Here is a 16,323-nt window from a genome sequence, read left to right on the forward strand (position 1 = left end):
AGAGGTACGTTTATTACACCTAACACTCTAACCTGATTTAAAATACTAAAAATACGCTACACATTCATGCACACATTCAGACGAGAGTCACACACACACAAATAGATTACAGAGGGAAACAGATTTGGTGGTTGGATTAAAGTCCAGAATAAATGGAATTTAAATACAATATGTAAGTCCAATAGTCCTCAGCTGAAGTTGTAGTCTTGATCTCCTCGCTGGGCCACATGTATGGTGGTTGTCTTGCTTTGCTCAGGGCTCCTGAAGGCAGAATGGGTGGTTGATTCTTTTTCCCTGGTTTCTGGCTGTAGCGGTCTGTAAGCTTGGGGGTTGGGGTGGGGGTGGTTTCCAGTTGCAGCCGGATCTTCTCTTGATATTTTCTGGGGGGAGAGAGAGCCACCTGCTTGGTTGTTGTCTTTTCAGTTACTGCCTGTCACTCTGTGTGACAAAACTTACAGTTTCTTCAGAGCGATGCAAGCAGTCACATGGGTCTATGAAACCCCTTTGTTTTTAATGAGGTTTTTTCTGGAATCTTCTCTGAAATTCAAGGTGCTACACGCCCAGGATGACTTTGAGTAACCCACTAACGAGAGTTGAATGGGAGTTCAGTCACCCTCCGATTCCGCGATAGATCACACGAGACTCAAGCTCCTTTGTTTACTGGTTTATTGCAAGCATATTCAGGGGAGAACATACCCATACAAGGTGTACGAACTCCCCGAGTGGTTACAAAGCATCATTCTTATATCATTTTACAGATAACTGTTTGTTTGCATTTACCAATCAATCGGTTACACTTCTTATCTCTATCCAATTGTGTCTACTTGTACATAGCTAGGTTACCCTATTACATTCTAAGCAGGTATACATTATACTATCCAATCATTAGCAAGGCACGTACACATTAAACCTAGAGAGTTGTCTGGTTTTTGTCACTCCTGACAACATTAGGCCTTCTCCTTTGTTCACCCTAAGGCATGTATACATGAAACATATTTGACCCCTGTCTGGTTCCAATCACACTAACAACTGGTGGTTCATCAGGCCTTCTCCTTTATTCACTGTCCTAGTCTATTTCTCCCCCTTCAAGGATCATCTAACTAATCTCCTTAGTTAGCCAAAGCATTGTTCTGTTTGGGCTTTGTTAGACTTTTCATCTCCAGTTCAATCTCCCAGTGTTTCAGATGTTAATTGCAGTGGCCATCTTGGCTGTTAGATTTTTTAAAAGTTAACTTGTAGGATTTTTCCATTAAAAGTCTAAAGTAAGTTTCCAACTGGTAAAATTAATATTTCCCATTTGGCGTGTAGGGTTTTCCTGAGAGAATAGAACACTAAATAAGACACAGCTAGAGTACTGCGTACAGTTCTAGTCATCACATTACAGGAAGGATGTGATCACACTAGAGAGGGTACAGAAGAGATTTACAGGGATGTCGTCAGGAATGGAGAATTTGTATGGGGAAATATTGGATGGGTGGAGGTGTTTTCTTTGGAACAGAGGAGGTTGAGGGGAGATTTAATTGTGGCGTATAAAATTATGAGGGGCCAAGATACAATGGATAGGAAGGACCTATTTCCCTTCGCAGACAGGTCAATAACCAGGTGGCAGAGATTTAAAGTAATTGGCAGAAGGATTAGAGGGGAGTTGAAGAGTAATTTTTTCACCCAGAGGGTGGTTGGGGAGCTGGAACTCGCTGCCTGCAAGAGTGGTAGAGGCAGAAACCCTCATCGCATTTAAAAAATACCTGGATGTGCACTTGAAGTGCTGTAACCTACAGGGCTATGGATCAAGAGCTGAAAAGTGGGATTAGGCTGGACAACATTTATTTGGCCGACACAGACACAATGAGCTGAACAGCTTCTTCTGTGCCATTACTTTTCTATGTTTCTGTCTGCTCTTCTTCACAGTCCTGTGACATCCCTCCTGTTTTACCTTTGCAGCTTTGGGTTGCAGCACTTCTAGCCGGTTTGCAATGTTCCTCTGCTTCTTCCCTTGCAAACTGCATTGGCTAATTCTAAAGGAAAGGGAAGAACTACATTTATGTAGTGCATTTCAGATCCTTAGGACATCCCATAGCACTTCACAGCCATGGTTGTAATGTAAGCAAACACAGCAGCCAATCTATACACACAGCAAGGTCCTACAAACAGAAATGAGATAAATGATCAGATCGTCTATTTCTAGTGGTGGTGTTACTGGTATAAATAATATGTGGTCAAGTCTCTGAAATGGAGTTTGAACCCACAAACTTCAATACAGAGGCGAAAGTGTGACCATTGAGCAAGGCTGACAGCACTAGCTCATGTGTCACTGTCTTTCTGAACCCTTGTACACATTCTTAACTGTTACTATTTGTTCTACTTCATTTAAATTTTTAAAAATATGAATATTCGAATGGTCTTTGAGTTACTCTCTGATCTCACTTGTTGCTGCCTCCATTGGTATGCTTTGGGGTTTCTGCTCTTAATATTTCTCTCAGGTTTGACATCTCAGAAAATTCCCACAAACAAGCCCCCAGCCACTGTAACCCAGACTGTGCTGTCTGTGGGCAATTGTTTGAGCCAAGCAAGCAAACAAGATCCTTGTTGCTGGATTTCCATTGCCAGTTATACCACATGCTCTTAATTGATTTTAGCTTTGGAAGGTTTTGCATAAATGCAAGCAACGGGATACATCACAGACAAAATACTGACCAACTACCCCCAGAACACATACACACATATATACATACACAGACCTGAAACATTAATTCTGTTTCTCTCTCCACAGATGCTGCCAGACCTGCTGAGTATTTCCAGCACTTTCTGTTTTTAATACACATATACATATGTCTTCCTACAATCTGATGGGGTGGTGTAAGGCGAGGGACATTTTAAATCTTAGGTATTCGACTAGAGCTCCCTGAGTTATAATTGTTTGAACTGTGGCTAAGAGCAGGCTTTGATTTTGCTGTAAATGACTCCTGTCATGAGCTGTGAGCCTTTGTTCCGAAGAAGGGTCACTGACCCGAAACGTTAACTCTGCTTCTCTTTCCACAGATGCTGCAAGACCTGCTGAGTGGTTCCACCATTTCTTGTTTTTATTCCCCACACTGTACTTGGAGGCTGCTTTCAGAAGCTTAAACCCATCTACAAGGGGGAGAATTTAACGCAGACAGCGTCAGAACCTCCACCACAAAACCCAGATGTTCACCAATCAGCTCTTTGCTTCTTAGAATTTGTGGGTGTTTCCGGTAACTTACTGCGGAAAAATGACTTTGCTTGAAGCTGCACGCACAGGAGTTCTAGTAGAGCTGTAAATTTTAGAATTTGCTACTGTCACTCAGTTAATCATAATCTCTTTCATGGTGAAGATCTAATGTAACGCACACTTTGAGATTTCACTTTCCAAGGCTGTCTTGTTATCTAGTTGCTTGCTATATTGCTGTCTGCCCCTCCCCCAAGCATTTTTTTTGCCTGTTATTCTGAAGATGGTGACTCCCCAGGGGTCTTTCTCTCAATGAGTATTAGCAGGCTAATCAACCACTGGGGCATCACAGCCAAGCCTGCTGCTGTTTCCACTGTTGCTGCGACACTACCTGTGCCAACCACTGCCCTGTCAAGGCTCAGTAACTCAGCAAACGGCCAGGAACAGGGCCAAGTCACACGATTAATTGCCCATTGATGTTGAAATTTGGACCATACTGTTGTTGAATCACTTCATTGTGACCAATCTCTGGTGTGCAGATCACACCTTCAGTGAGGATCCTGGTTCTGTGGCATAAGCTGTGCAGGAGCCTAGGTTTTCATGCAAGTTGGAACAGAGGACCTGGGGGTGCACGCACATTGATCTTTGAAGGTGGTTGGACATGTCGAGAGAGTGGTTAATAAAGCATATGGGATCTTGGGCTACATAAATAGAGGCATTGAGTACAAAGCATGGAAGTTATGTTGAACCTTAATAAAGCCCTGGTTAGGCCTCAACTGGAGTATTGCATCTAGTTCTGGTCACCACACTTCAGGAAGGATATGAATAGGTTCTTGAGAGGGTGCAGAGGAGATTTACCAGAATGGTTCCAGGGATGGAGAATTTTAGTTACAAGGTGAGGTTGGAAAAGCTGGGGTTGTTCTCCTTAGAACAAAGGAGATTAAGGGGAGATTTAATAAAGGTGTACATGATTATGACAGGCTTATGTAAGTTAGACAAGGATAAATTGTTCCCATTAACTAATGATTCAAGGACTGGGGGACCCAGATTGAAGGTTTTGGGCAAGAGATGTAGGGGGAATATGAGGAGGAACTAATGTACGCAGCGGGTGGTAATGATCTGGAACTTTCTGCCCACAAGGGTAGTGGGAGCAAGAGACACTCAATGACTTCAAAAGTAAAATTGGATGGCTACTTGAAGGAAAAAAAACTTCCAGGGCTATAGGGATCGAGCGGGGAGTGGGACTGACTGAATAGCTCCATGGAGATCTGGCATGGATGGCATGGCTAGTGGTTATGAGTCTATTTTTCTAAGGGTCTCTATCTCTTTTCTTCCTGCCCATTCATGTATCTGTCTAGATACATCTTAAAAGACGCCATCGTGCCCGCATCTACCACCTCCGCTGGCAACGCGTTCCAGGCACCCACCACCCTCTGCGTAAAGAACGTTCCACGCATATCCCCCCTAAACTTTTCCCCTTTCACTTTGAACTCGTGTCCTCTCGTAATTGAATCCCCCACTCTGGGAAAAAGCCTCTTGCTATCCACCCTGTCTATACCTCTCATGATTTTGTACACCTCAATCAGGTCCCCCCTCAACCTCCGTCTTTCTAATGAAAATAATCCTAATCTACTCAACCTCTCTTCATAGCTAGCGCCCTCCATACCAGGCAACATCCTGGTGAACCTCCTCTGCACCCTCTCCAAAGCATCCACATCCTTTTGGTAATGTGGCGACCAGAACTATACGCAGTATTCCAAATGTGGCCGAACCAAAGTCCTATACAACTGTAACATGACCTGCCAACTCTTGTACTCAATACCCCGTCCGATGAAGGAAAGCATGCCGTATGCCTTCTTGACCACTCTATTTACCTGCGTTGCCACCTTCAGGGAACAGTGGACCTGAACACCCAAATCTCTCTGGACATCAATTTTCCCCAGGACCTTTCCATTTACTGTATAGTTCACTCTTGAATTGGATCTTCCAAAATGCATCACCTCGCATTTGCCCGGATTGAACTCCATCTGCCATTTCTCTGCCCAACTCTCCAATCTATCTATATTCTGCTGTATTCTCTGACAGTCCCCTTCACTATCTGCTACTCCACCAATCTTAGTGTCGTCTGCAAACTTGCTAATCAGTCCACCTATACTTTCCTCCAAATCATTAATGTATATCACAAACAACAGTGGTCCCAGCACGGATCCCTGTGGAACACCACTGGTCACACGTCTCCATTTTGAGAAACTCCCTTCCACTGCTACTCTCTGTCTCCTGTTGCCCAGCCAGTTCTTTATCCATCTAGCTAGTACACCTTGGACCCCATGCGCCTTCACTTTCTCCATCAGCCTGCCATGGGGAACCTTATCAAACGCCTTACTGAAGTCCATGTATATGACATCGACAGCCCTTCTAGACTAGAGTCTAGTCTATTGGCCCAGAGGTTGTGAGTTCAAATCCCACAGTAGCTTGTGGGCTGGCACCAGAAAATGAGTCAAAAGTGTCAGATTGTTGTCAAAACCCAACTAGTTCTCTGATGTCCTATTCTGGTCTACATGTGACTCCAGTCCAACAGTACTATATGGTTGATGCCTAAGGCCCTCAGGACAACTAGGAATAGGCAATAAGTACCGGCTCATCAGGGTGACCTACGATGCTGTTGCCAAGGAAGACACACTTTCCTGAAGGTGGGAGTGAGCAGAAAAATCCCACGTTATACGTAATAGAAGGAACATTCTCTTACAGTTTGGGGTGAGGGTGCATTGAGACAGACATGTGTTTCCATCTTACTGAGGTGTGAAGATAGTGCAGCAGCAATCCAAGCAAAGTTTAAAAGATTCATTAAAATAAAAGCAAAATACTGCAGATGGCTAAACTGATTACTCCATATTTCCACCTAGCCCCGATAACCTTCCACCCCCTTGCTTATCAAGAATCTATCTACCTCTCCCTTAAAAATATTCAAAGACTCTGCTTCCATCGCCTTTTGAGGAAGAGAATTCCAAAGACTCACGACCCTCTGAGAGAAAAAAATTTCTCCTCATCTCTGTCTTAAATGGGAGACCCCTTATTTTTAAACAGTGACCCCTGGTTCTAGATTATCCCACAAGGGGAAACATCCTTTCCACATTCAGCCTGTCAAGACCCCTCAGCATCTTATATGTTTCAATCAAGTTGCCTCTTACTCTGCTAAATTCCAGCGGATACAAGCCTAGCCTGTCCAATCTTTCCTCGTAGGACAGCCTGCCCATTCCAGGTATTAGTCTAGTAAAACTTCTCTGTACTGCCTCCAACGAATTTACATCCTTCCTTAAATAAGGAGACCAGTACTGTACACAGTACTCCAGATGTGGTCTCACCAATGCTCTGTATAGTTGAAGAATAACCTCCCTACTTTTGTATTCAATTCCCCTCTTGATAAATGATAACCTTCTATTAGCTTTCCTAATTACGTGCTGTACCTGCATACTAAACTTTTGCGATTCATGCACAAGGACATCCAGATCCCTCTGCATCTCAGAGCTCTGCAATCTCTCACCATTTAGATAATATGCTTCTTTTTTATTCTTCCTGCCAAAATGGACAATTTCACACCTTCCCACATTATACTCCATTTGCCAGGTCTTTGCCCACTCACTTAACCTATCTATATCTCTTTGTAGCCCCCTTATGTCCTCTTCACAAGTTACTTTCCTACCTAACTTTGTGTCATCAGCAAATTTAGCAACCATACATTCAGTCCTTTCATCTAAGTAATTTATATAAATTGTAAAAGTTGAGGCCCCAGCCCAGGTCCCTGTGGCACACCACTCGTTACATCTTGCCAACCAGAAAATGACCCATTTATGCCTATTCTCTCGTTCCTGTTAGCAAGCCAATCTTCTATCCATGTCAATATGTTACCCCCTACACCATGAGCTTTTATTTTCTGCAATAACCTTTGATGTGGCACCTTATCAAATGCCTTCTGGAAATCTAAGTACAATACATCCACAGGTTCCCCTTTATCCACAGCACATGTAACTCCCTCAAAGAACTCCAATAAATTGGTTAAACATGATTTCCCTTTCACAAAACCATGTTGACTCTGCCTGATTACCTTGAATTTCTAAATGCCCTGTTATAACATCTTTAATAATAGCTTCTAACATTTTCGTTAAGACAGATGTTGAGCTAACTGACCTGTAGTTTCCTGCTTTCTGTCTCCCTCCCTTTTTGAATAAAGGAGTTACATTCTCAATTTTCCAATCTAATGGAACCTTCCCTGAATCTAGGGAATTTTGGAAAATTAAAACTAACACATCAACTATCTCACTAGCCACTTCTTTTAACACCCAAGAATGAAGTCCATCAGGACCCGGGGACTTGTCAGCCCGCAGCTCCAACAATTTGTTCAGTACCACTTCCCTGGTGATTGTAATTTTCTTGAGTTCCTCCCTTCCTTCCATTTCCTGTCTTGCAGCTAATACTGGGATGTTGCTTGTATCCTCAATAGTGAAGACCAATGCAAAATATCTGTTCAATTCATTTGCCATCTCCTTATTATCCATTATTAATTCCCCAAACTCACTTTCTATCGGACCAACGCTCACTTTGTTAACTCTTTTCTTTTTAAAATATCTATAGAAACTTTTACTATCTGTCTTGATATTTCTAGCTAGCTTTCTCTCGTACTCTAATTTTACCTTCCTTATCAATCTTTTCTTCATTCTTTGCTGTTTTTTATATTCTGTCCAATCTTCTGACCTGCTACCCATCTTTATACGCAATTATAGGCTTTTTCTTTAAGTTTGATACTATCTTAACTGTTCTAGTTAACCACAGATGGCAGGTTCCCCCCCTTGGAATTTTTCTTTCTCGTTGAAATGTATCTATTCTGTGTATTCTGAAATATCCCCTTAAATGTCTGCCACTGCATCTCTATTGACCTATCCCTTAACCTGATTTGCCAGTTCACTTTAGCTAACTCTGCTTTCATGCCCTCATAATTGCCCTTATTTAAGTTTAAAATATTAGTCTTGGACCCACTCTTCTCTCCATCAAACTAAATGTAAAATTCAATCATATTATGATTGCTGCTACCGAGGGCGCCTTAACTATGAGGTCATTAATTAATCCTATCTCGTTGCACAATACCAGGTCTAGTATAGCCTGCTCTCTGGTTGGCTCCAGAATGTATTGTTCCGAGAAATTATCCCAAAAACATTCTATGTACTCCTCATCTAGACTGTCCTGCCCATTGGATTTTTCCAGTCTATATGTAGGTTAAAATCCCCCATAATTATCACTGTACCTTTCTGACAAGCTGCCATCATTTCTTCCTTTATACCCCATCCTACAGTGTGGTTAATGTTAGGTGGCCTGTACACCACTCCCACAAGTGACTTCTTGCCTTTATGATTTCTCATCTCTACCCAAACTGCTTCTACATTCTGGTCTCCTGAACTTAGGTCATCCCTCTCTATTGCGCTAATACTGTAATTAATTAACAGAGCTACCCCTCCACCTTTTCCTAGCATCCTGTCCTTCCTAAATGCTATGTACCCTTCAATATTCAGGTCCCAATCTATGTCGTCCTGCAGCCATATCTCTGCAATGGCTATCAGATCGTATTTCTTTGGGCTGAATTTCACCATAGGCGGACGGGAATTCGCCAGCGACATGAAAGTCGGTGGCGAACCCACTTCCGCCTAGCCCAGGGATCTGTCCCGTATTTAACGGAGCCCGAGGCTTTAATTGTCCCGAGGCGGGACCTCCATCCACTTGACGGAGGAGGTCCTGCCTCCATGAGCTGCCAGCCAATCAGCGGGCTGGCAGCTCTTTGTCACAGCAGCGCCACTGGGAGCGGTGGCCACTGCTGGGACTGCAGCCCAGCCGACGCCAGGCGATCCTGGAGGGAAGGTAAATTAAGGTTGCCTCACCAGGGGGATCGGTCCTTCCCTGGCGAGGCTGGAGTGGTCATTTGGGGGGAGGGGGGAGTGTCTTGGGTCACGGGGGTGGGTTGGGAGGCAGGGTCCACCCTTAATTGGGCACCATGTGCCTGATTGCCATTGCACCCCCGGAGCGCGGAAAGGCCGGCAGCTATCACTGGGCATCCTTTCACATCCCCAGCACGCTCGATTGCCATGGATAAAATACCAGTGGAGGTGGGCGAGGGCCCTTAAGTGGCAGGTAAGTGGCCACTTAAGGGCCTTGATTGGCCTCGGGCAGGCGGGCCGTTTCCCACCCCCCTGCCCGCGCCGTAAACTTGGCCGGAGGCGGAAGCGGGGCAGGTAGACCTTCCACAGCCTCCCGCTCAATTTTACGCCATCCCCATGCCAGCATCCGACCCGTTGGGGTGGCGTAAAATTCAGCCCTTTATTTCTATTTGCACTCTCAGTTCATCTTTTTTTCGAATGCTACGTGCATTCAGATACCGAGCATTTAGTTTTGTCCTTTTATTATTTTTGTAACTGCTAGCCTTATCTGTTGATTTACTTTTAGATTTGAATGCTCTGTCCCTTCCTGTCACAGTCTATCATTACCACTACATTCCTTTCTTCTCCCTCCACTTGAATGGCTTCCTGTATCATGGTGCCACGGTCAGGTTGCTCAGCCACCCTGCAGCCCCCGTTCTCATCCAAACAAGCTGAAAGAACCTCAGACCTGTTGGACAATCACAAAGGCTGAAGCTCCTGCACTCCTGCCCTCTGGGTCCCCTTACCTGCCTCAGCTGCAGCCACACTCTCCTGTCCCTGATCACTGACCAAATCAGAAGACCCTATCCTAAGGGGTTTGACCACCTCCTGGTACAAAATGTCCAGGTAACTTTCCCTCTTCCTGATGTGTCGCAGTGTCTGCTGCTCGAACTCCAGTTCAATGACTCTGAGCTGAAGCTCTTCGAGCCGCAAATACTTACTGCAGACGTGTTTGCCCTGGATCACACTGGCATCCAGGAGCTCCCACATGCTGCAGCTGTGACACATCACCTGTCCTGTCATCCTTAATGTGTTTTAATTAACTACTTAATTATTTTATTCAATTATTTATTTTATTTTCCTTTATTATATATGTTATTAAACTTACCACTAGCTCCTTTACTATTTTAAATGTTAGGATTAGAATGGACCTTAATCACTTATCAGATACCAAACAGGTAGCTTCTTCCCAAACCAATCACCTACCTGCTTGCCTGTGATGTTTGATGCTATGTTTGATTTAAAGTAAATTAAATTAAAAGGTCGGACAGCATCTGTGGAGAGAAAAGCAGAGTTAACTTTTAAGGTCTGTGTTCTGATGAAAGGTAATTTTTCTTCTTACTTTTGTATAAGGGAAAAAAGGTCAATCTCATATCGTGTACATTAGGAATTTGTAAGATTCAGCTTGTAAAATATAAATAGAGTATTTCAAAAAAATATTGGGAACGAGGGCCAAGCGATTGTGTTTAATGCTACACTAACAGGTATGTTACATTGAGTTGTATAGTAACTCTTGCTGCACTCAGTCCCTGCGCTCATAGGTGTGCTGTGTTGAGGTGGGTGGTATCACTTGCAGCCCAACTCATCTTTTGTTTAGTCCTATTTTTGTCTGCAGTGTGACTGGTAACGGTGTGCTGATCGTTCTCGACATCCTGCCGTCTGTCATACTAACAGGAAGGCAAAAAAAAAATTCAACCAACAGGAAGAGATGTCACAAATGGAAGACAAACTGGTTTCTTTCATCAAGAAGTTGCAGAAACTGTAAAGATTTGCCAGTTGCAGTGAAACACCTATCGGGGCTGCAGTCCCCAATGGCTATCGAGTTCTTCTAAAATAAAAGTCATTTAGTTGCATAGACTTTAAATGTAGAGAAAAGTGAGAGACAGGTCTGATCAGAAGGGTTCCTCGTGTGGGTCTGTTTGTGGTTTCCTACGACCTACCAAGATCCTGCCAGCAGTTTTTCTTTGAACAGTCAATAACATTTGAAAGGAAATAATCTAACGGCTGCAGGAAAAGTGTCTCAAAACAAACCTGTTGGACAAACACCAGGAGTTTACCTAATCTTTACTTGTACTTTAGTCTTACTTCTGAAACTTCAGTCAGGATACATTGGGTAAGTGCGCCCTTCGCCTCCAATATCTTTGTAATTCAAGATAAAGAACTTACATGTTACAGTACGGTATTGATGCTGGTATATGCCCTTGAGGGTTATGGGGCGGGAATTATTCTATAAATTGGAATATGCAAATCCTTGCAGTTGTGGAGAGATGAATTTGTTTAAGAATAACTTTGTATAAATTGAGTTAGCAGGACTATAGCTGGTGGCATGGTCAGCGCACGATCCTTCCACCTCTGAGTTTGGGCTAGGTTCCAAGTCAACCCCTTCACTCTTCTGGCAGTGGGGTTTCCATGTGAGGTGAATTTGTCCACAAACGAGTTCCTACAGGATTTGGGCTCACAAAGACATCGCTGCCCGAATTTGGTGATCATGGTAATTTCACTTAGAGACCTTGAGCTGGTGTAGGTGCTGATTAACGGGTGATCTAATTGAGGTGTTTAAGATGAATAAAGGAGTAGATAGAAACTACTTCCTGTGGTGGAGCCATTCAGAACGATTTTAAATTCGATCTAGGCAGTTCAGGGGTGATGTCAGGAAGCACCTTTTCACACAGAGTAGTAGAAATCTGGTATCTTCTCTGCCTAAAAATGTCCCTCTATCTGTTCTCTAATGTCTCACCAGTAGGCTGTATGGAAGGGCAAAACATGATTTTTTGTTTTATTGGTTCATGGGATACGGGCTTCGCTGGCTATGCCAGCATTTATTGCCCATCCCTAACATGATGCTGAATTGGTGTCAATCACACCAGATTTTCTGTGACTGAGTACCAAATAGATCTCAATACTGATTGAAGTAACAATGAAGTTACAAATGGGGGCAGATACACCTGATGCCAGGACTTGACAGAGACTCTGAAATCTCTCAAGGATGGGAACCAACCATTTAAAACATAGAGCAAGTGGAAAATCATATCACAGTTGTCAAAATTAGGGATTTTTTGTTTATTTCCAAAATATACTTTATTCATAAAAATCTGTAAAAAATACAAGAACAAACAGTTTTAAACAGTACCAAGTCAAAAAATACAAACAGTGCAAAGGCGGTCCGTTTCCTTCTATACAATCATGAGTTGCCTCACAACCTTTCCATTTCATTGTCCTGCCAGATACATTTTTACATTTTACAGCAGACAAAATTTTTCTGATGCAGTTAGTGGGGTTTCCCATGGATCCAGCCCCTCAGTTCAGCTTGGTGGGGGGGACCTTACACTGTGATAAAAACACATCATGGCTAGCCCGGAGGCTGCTATCTGACATAAGAACATAAGAAATAGGAGCAGGAGTAGGCCATTCAGCCCCTCAAGCCTGCCCCACCATTCAGTAAGATCATGGCTGATCTGTCCCAGGCCTCAACCTCTTTCGGGCCTGTTCTGCACATCCCTTGATTCCCCAAGATTCCCCATTGAGCCTTTGCTGTGGCTGCCCCAAGCTTTAGTGCGTCCCTCAGCACGTAGTTCTGGACTTTGGAATGTGCCAGTCTGCAACATTCGGTCGTGAACAACTCTTTGCGCTGGAAGACCAGCAAGTTTTGTACGCTGTAAAGATTGAGGGGATTAAAAACTCCACACAGCACTGTGTATACAGAGCCCTGCAGAGAGTGTGATAAAAACAGATCATGGCTAGCCCAGGCGCTGCTATCTGACATAAGAACATAAGAAATAGGAGCAGGAGTAGGCCATTCAGCCCCTCAAGCCTGCCCCAACATTCAGTAAGATCATGGCTGATCTGTCCCAGGCCTCAACTCCTCTTTCGGGCCTGTTCTGCATATCCCTTGATTCCCCAAGATTTCAAAAATCTATCTACCTCCTCCTTAAATCCATTCAGTGACCTAGCCTCCACAACTCTCTGAGGTAGAGAATTCCAGAGATTCACCACCCTCTGAGAGAAGAAATTCCTTTGCATCTCAGTTTTAAATGTGTGCCCCCTTATTCTGTAACTATGTTCCCTAGTTCGAGATTCCCCCACCAGTGGAAACATATTCTCAACATCTACCCTGTCAAGCCCTCTTAAAATCTTATATGTTTCGATAAGATCACCTCTCATTCTTCTAAACTCCAATGAATAAAGACCTAACCTCTTTAGCCGTTCTTGATGAGACAACCCCTTCATCCCAGTAATCAGCCTAGTGAACCTTTTCTGAACTGCCTCCAATGCTAGTATATCCTTTCTTAAATACGGGGATCAAAACTGTACGCAGTACTCCAGGTGCGGCCTCACCAACACCCTGTACAGTTGTAACAAGACTTCCCTATTTTTAAACTTTAACCCCCGAGCAATAAAGGCCAAAATTCCATTTGCCTTCCGAATTACTTGCTGCACCTGCATGCTAACTTTGTGTTTCATGTACAAGAACACCCAGATCCCTCTGTACTGCAGTATTTTGTAATCTTTCTCCATCTAAATAATAATCTGCCTTTTTATTCTTCCTACCAAAGTGGATGACCTCACACTTTCCCACATTGAACTCCATCTGCCAAGTTTTTACCCACTCACTTAACCTATCTATATCCCTTTGCAGATTCTTTGTGTCCTCATCACAACATGCCTTCCCACCTATTTTTGTATCATCAGCAAATTTAGATACACTACACTCTGTCCCTTCCTCTAAGTCATTAATGTAGATAGTACATTAGTATAGTGGAATCCAGTGAGTTTTGGTATATTACGACCAATGCCTCCACTATCTCTGCAGCCACTTCTTTTAATACCCTTGGATGCAGGCAATCGGGTCCTGGTGACTTGTCTGCCTTTAGTCCCATCAGTTTGTCCAGCATCTTTTCCCTCGTGATAGAGATTGTTACAAGTCCCTTCCTCCCATTTACACCTTGCTCGTCTATTATTGTTGGGATGTTTATAGTATCCACCACAGTGAAGACTGATGCAAAATATTGGTTTAAATTATCTGCCATTTCCCTGTTCCCTATTATTAATTCCCCAATCTCATCCTCTAAGGGTCCCATAATTACTTTAGCTACTCTCTTCCTTTTTATATACCCGTAGAAGCCCATAGTGTTTGTTTTTATATTTCTTGCCAATTTACTCTCAATTAATTTTCTTCCTCTTTATTAGTTTTTTCGTCAGCCACTGCTGGTTTGTAAAAATTCCCAATCCTCTGGCCTACCACTCGTTTTCGCCACTTTGTACGCCTTTGTTTTTGATTTGATACTCTCCTTAACTTCCTTTGTTATCCACGGGTGTTCACCGTTCTCATCGGGTCCTTCCTTCTGACTGGAATAAATGTTTGCTGAGTGTTAAGAAATATCTGCTTAAAAGTCTGCCACTGCTCCTCGACTGACTTTCCCTTTAGTCTATTTTCCCAGCCCGCTTTAGACAACTCTTTCTTCATACCTCTGCAATTGCCCTTGTTTAAGTTGAAGACACTGGTTTGAGACCCGAGTTGCTCACCCTCAAACTGAATTTGAAATTCTACCATGTTCTGATCGCTTCCCCCTAGAGGATTCTTAACTACCAGATCTCTTATTAATCCAACCTCATTACACAATACCTAATCTAAAACAGCCTGTTCCCAGGTAGGTTTTGCAATGTATTGTTCGAAGAAACAATCCCTGATGCACTCTACAAATTTGTCTTCCATGCTACCCTTGCCAATTTGATTTGTCCAATCTGTATGCAAATTAAAATCACCCATGATAATTGCAGTGCCCTTCTTAGATGCCTCCATTATTTCCTGATAAATATTTTGTCCGACAGAGAGGCAACTCCTCGGGGGTCTATAGTCCACTCCCACTCGTGATTTCTTTCCCTTCTTCATTTCCACCCAAACTGATTCTACATCACGATCTATTACACCTATATTATTACTCACAAATGCACTGAATCCTTGCTTTAATAACAAAGCTGGCCTACCTCCTTTTCCTTTCTGCCTATTCTTCCAGAATGTCAAATATCCTTGAACATTGAAATTCCAGTCCTGCAACCACGTCTCAGTGATAGCTATCAAATCATATTCATATATTTCTATCTGTTGGGTACAGTTCCTAGGCCGTAGCTTGTCAGAGCACAGTTCCTGGGCCGTAATTTATTGGGTACGGAACAAAGAACAAACAAAGAACAAAGAACAGTACAGCACAGGAACAGGCCATTCGGCCCTCCAAGCCTGCGCCGATCTTGATGCCTGCCTAAACTAAAACCTTCTGCACTTCTGGGGACCGTATCCCTCTATTCCCATCCTATTCATGTATCTGTCAAGATGCCTCTTAAACGTCGCTATCGTACCTGCTTCCGCCACCTCCCTCGGCAGCAAGTTCCAGGCACTCACCACCCTCTGTGTAAAGAACTTGCCTCGCACATCCCCTCTAAACTTTGTTCGTCGCACCTTAAACCTACGTCCCCTAGTAACTGACTCTTCCACCCTGGGAAAAAGCTTCTGGCTATCCACTCTGTCCATGCCGCTCATAAATTTGTAAACCTCTATCATGTTGCCCCTCCACCTTCGTCGTTCCAGTGAAAACAATCCGAGTTTATCCAACGTGTCCTCATAGCTAATGCCCTCCAGACCAGGCAACATCCTGGTAAACCTCTTCTGTACCCTCTCCAAAGCCTCCACCTCCTTCTGGTAGTGTGGCGACCAGAATTGCACACAATATTCTAAGTGTGGCCTAACTAAAGTTCTGTACAGCTGAAGCATGACTTGCCAATTTTTATACTCTATGCCCCGACCGATGAAGGCAAGCATGCCGTATGCCTTCTTGACTACCTTATCCACCTACATTGCCACTTTCAGTGACCTGTGGACCTGTACGCCCAGATCTCTCTGCCTGTCAATACTTCTAAGGGTTTTGCCATTTACTGTATACTTCCCACCTGCATTAGACCTTCCAAAATGAATTACCTCACATTTGGCCGGATTAAACTCCATCTGCCATTTCTCCGCCCAAGACTCCAACTGAGCTATATCCTGCTGTATCCTCTGACAATCCTCATCACTATCCGCAACTCCACCAACCTTTGTGTCGTCCGCAAACTTACTAATCAGACCAGCTACATTTTCTTCCAAATCATTTATATATACTACAAACAGCAAAGGTCCCTGCACTG

The 16,323-nt window shown here is 43.5% G+C and overlaps 1 protein-coding gene and 1 long non-coding RNA gene across 5 annotated transcripts in view; one reads left to right on the forward strand and one right to left on the reverse strand.

The window, feature by feature from the left end:
• Positions 1 to 701: 701 nt before the first annotated feature.
• On the reverse strand, positions 702 to 11,460 carry LOC137383583 (uncharacterized). Of its 2 annotated transcripts, none has more exons than XR_010977425.1 (3): positions 11,314 to 11,460; positions 10,354 to 10,421; positions 702 to 2,015 (listed from the first exon to the last, which is right to left on the reverse strand). It is a non-coding gene; the product is annotated as an uncharacterized lncRNA (long non-coding RNA). The 2 variants fall into 2 exon arrangements; XR_010977426.1 differs by lacking the exon at positions 11,314 to 11,460 and adding an exon at positions 11,205 to 11,281.
• nlrc3 (NLR family, CARD domain containing 3) overlaps positions 10,845 to 16,323 on the forward strand; it is a 297,480-nt gene continuing 292,001 nt past the window's right edge. For all 3 annotated transcript variants that reach the window (XM_068056728.1, XM_068056729.1, XM_068056730.1), the window contains exon 1: positions 10,845 to 11,260. The gene's annotated coding sequence lies outside the window, so the exon portion shown is untranslated. The remainder of the gene's footprint in view (positions 11,261 to 16,323) is intronic.

The sequence above is a fragment of the Heterodontus francisci genome, chromosome 24, assembly GCF_036365525.1.
Source record: "Heterodontus francisci isolate sHetFra1 chromosome 24, sHetFra1.hap1, whole genome shotgun sequence".
NCBI classification, from domain to species: Eukaryota; Metazoa; Chordata; class Chondrichthyes; order Heterodontiformes; family Heterodontidae; genus Heterodontus; species Heterodontus francisci.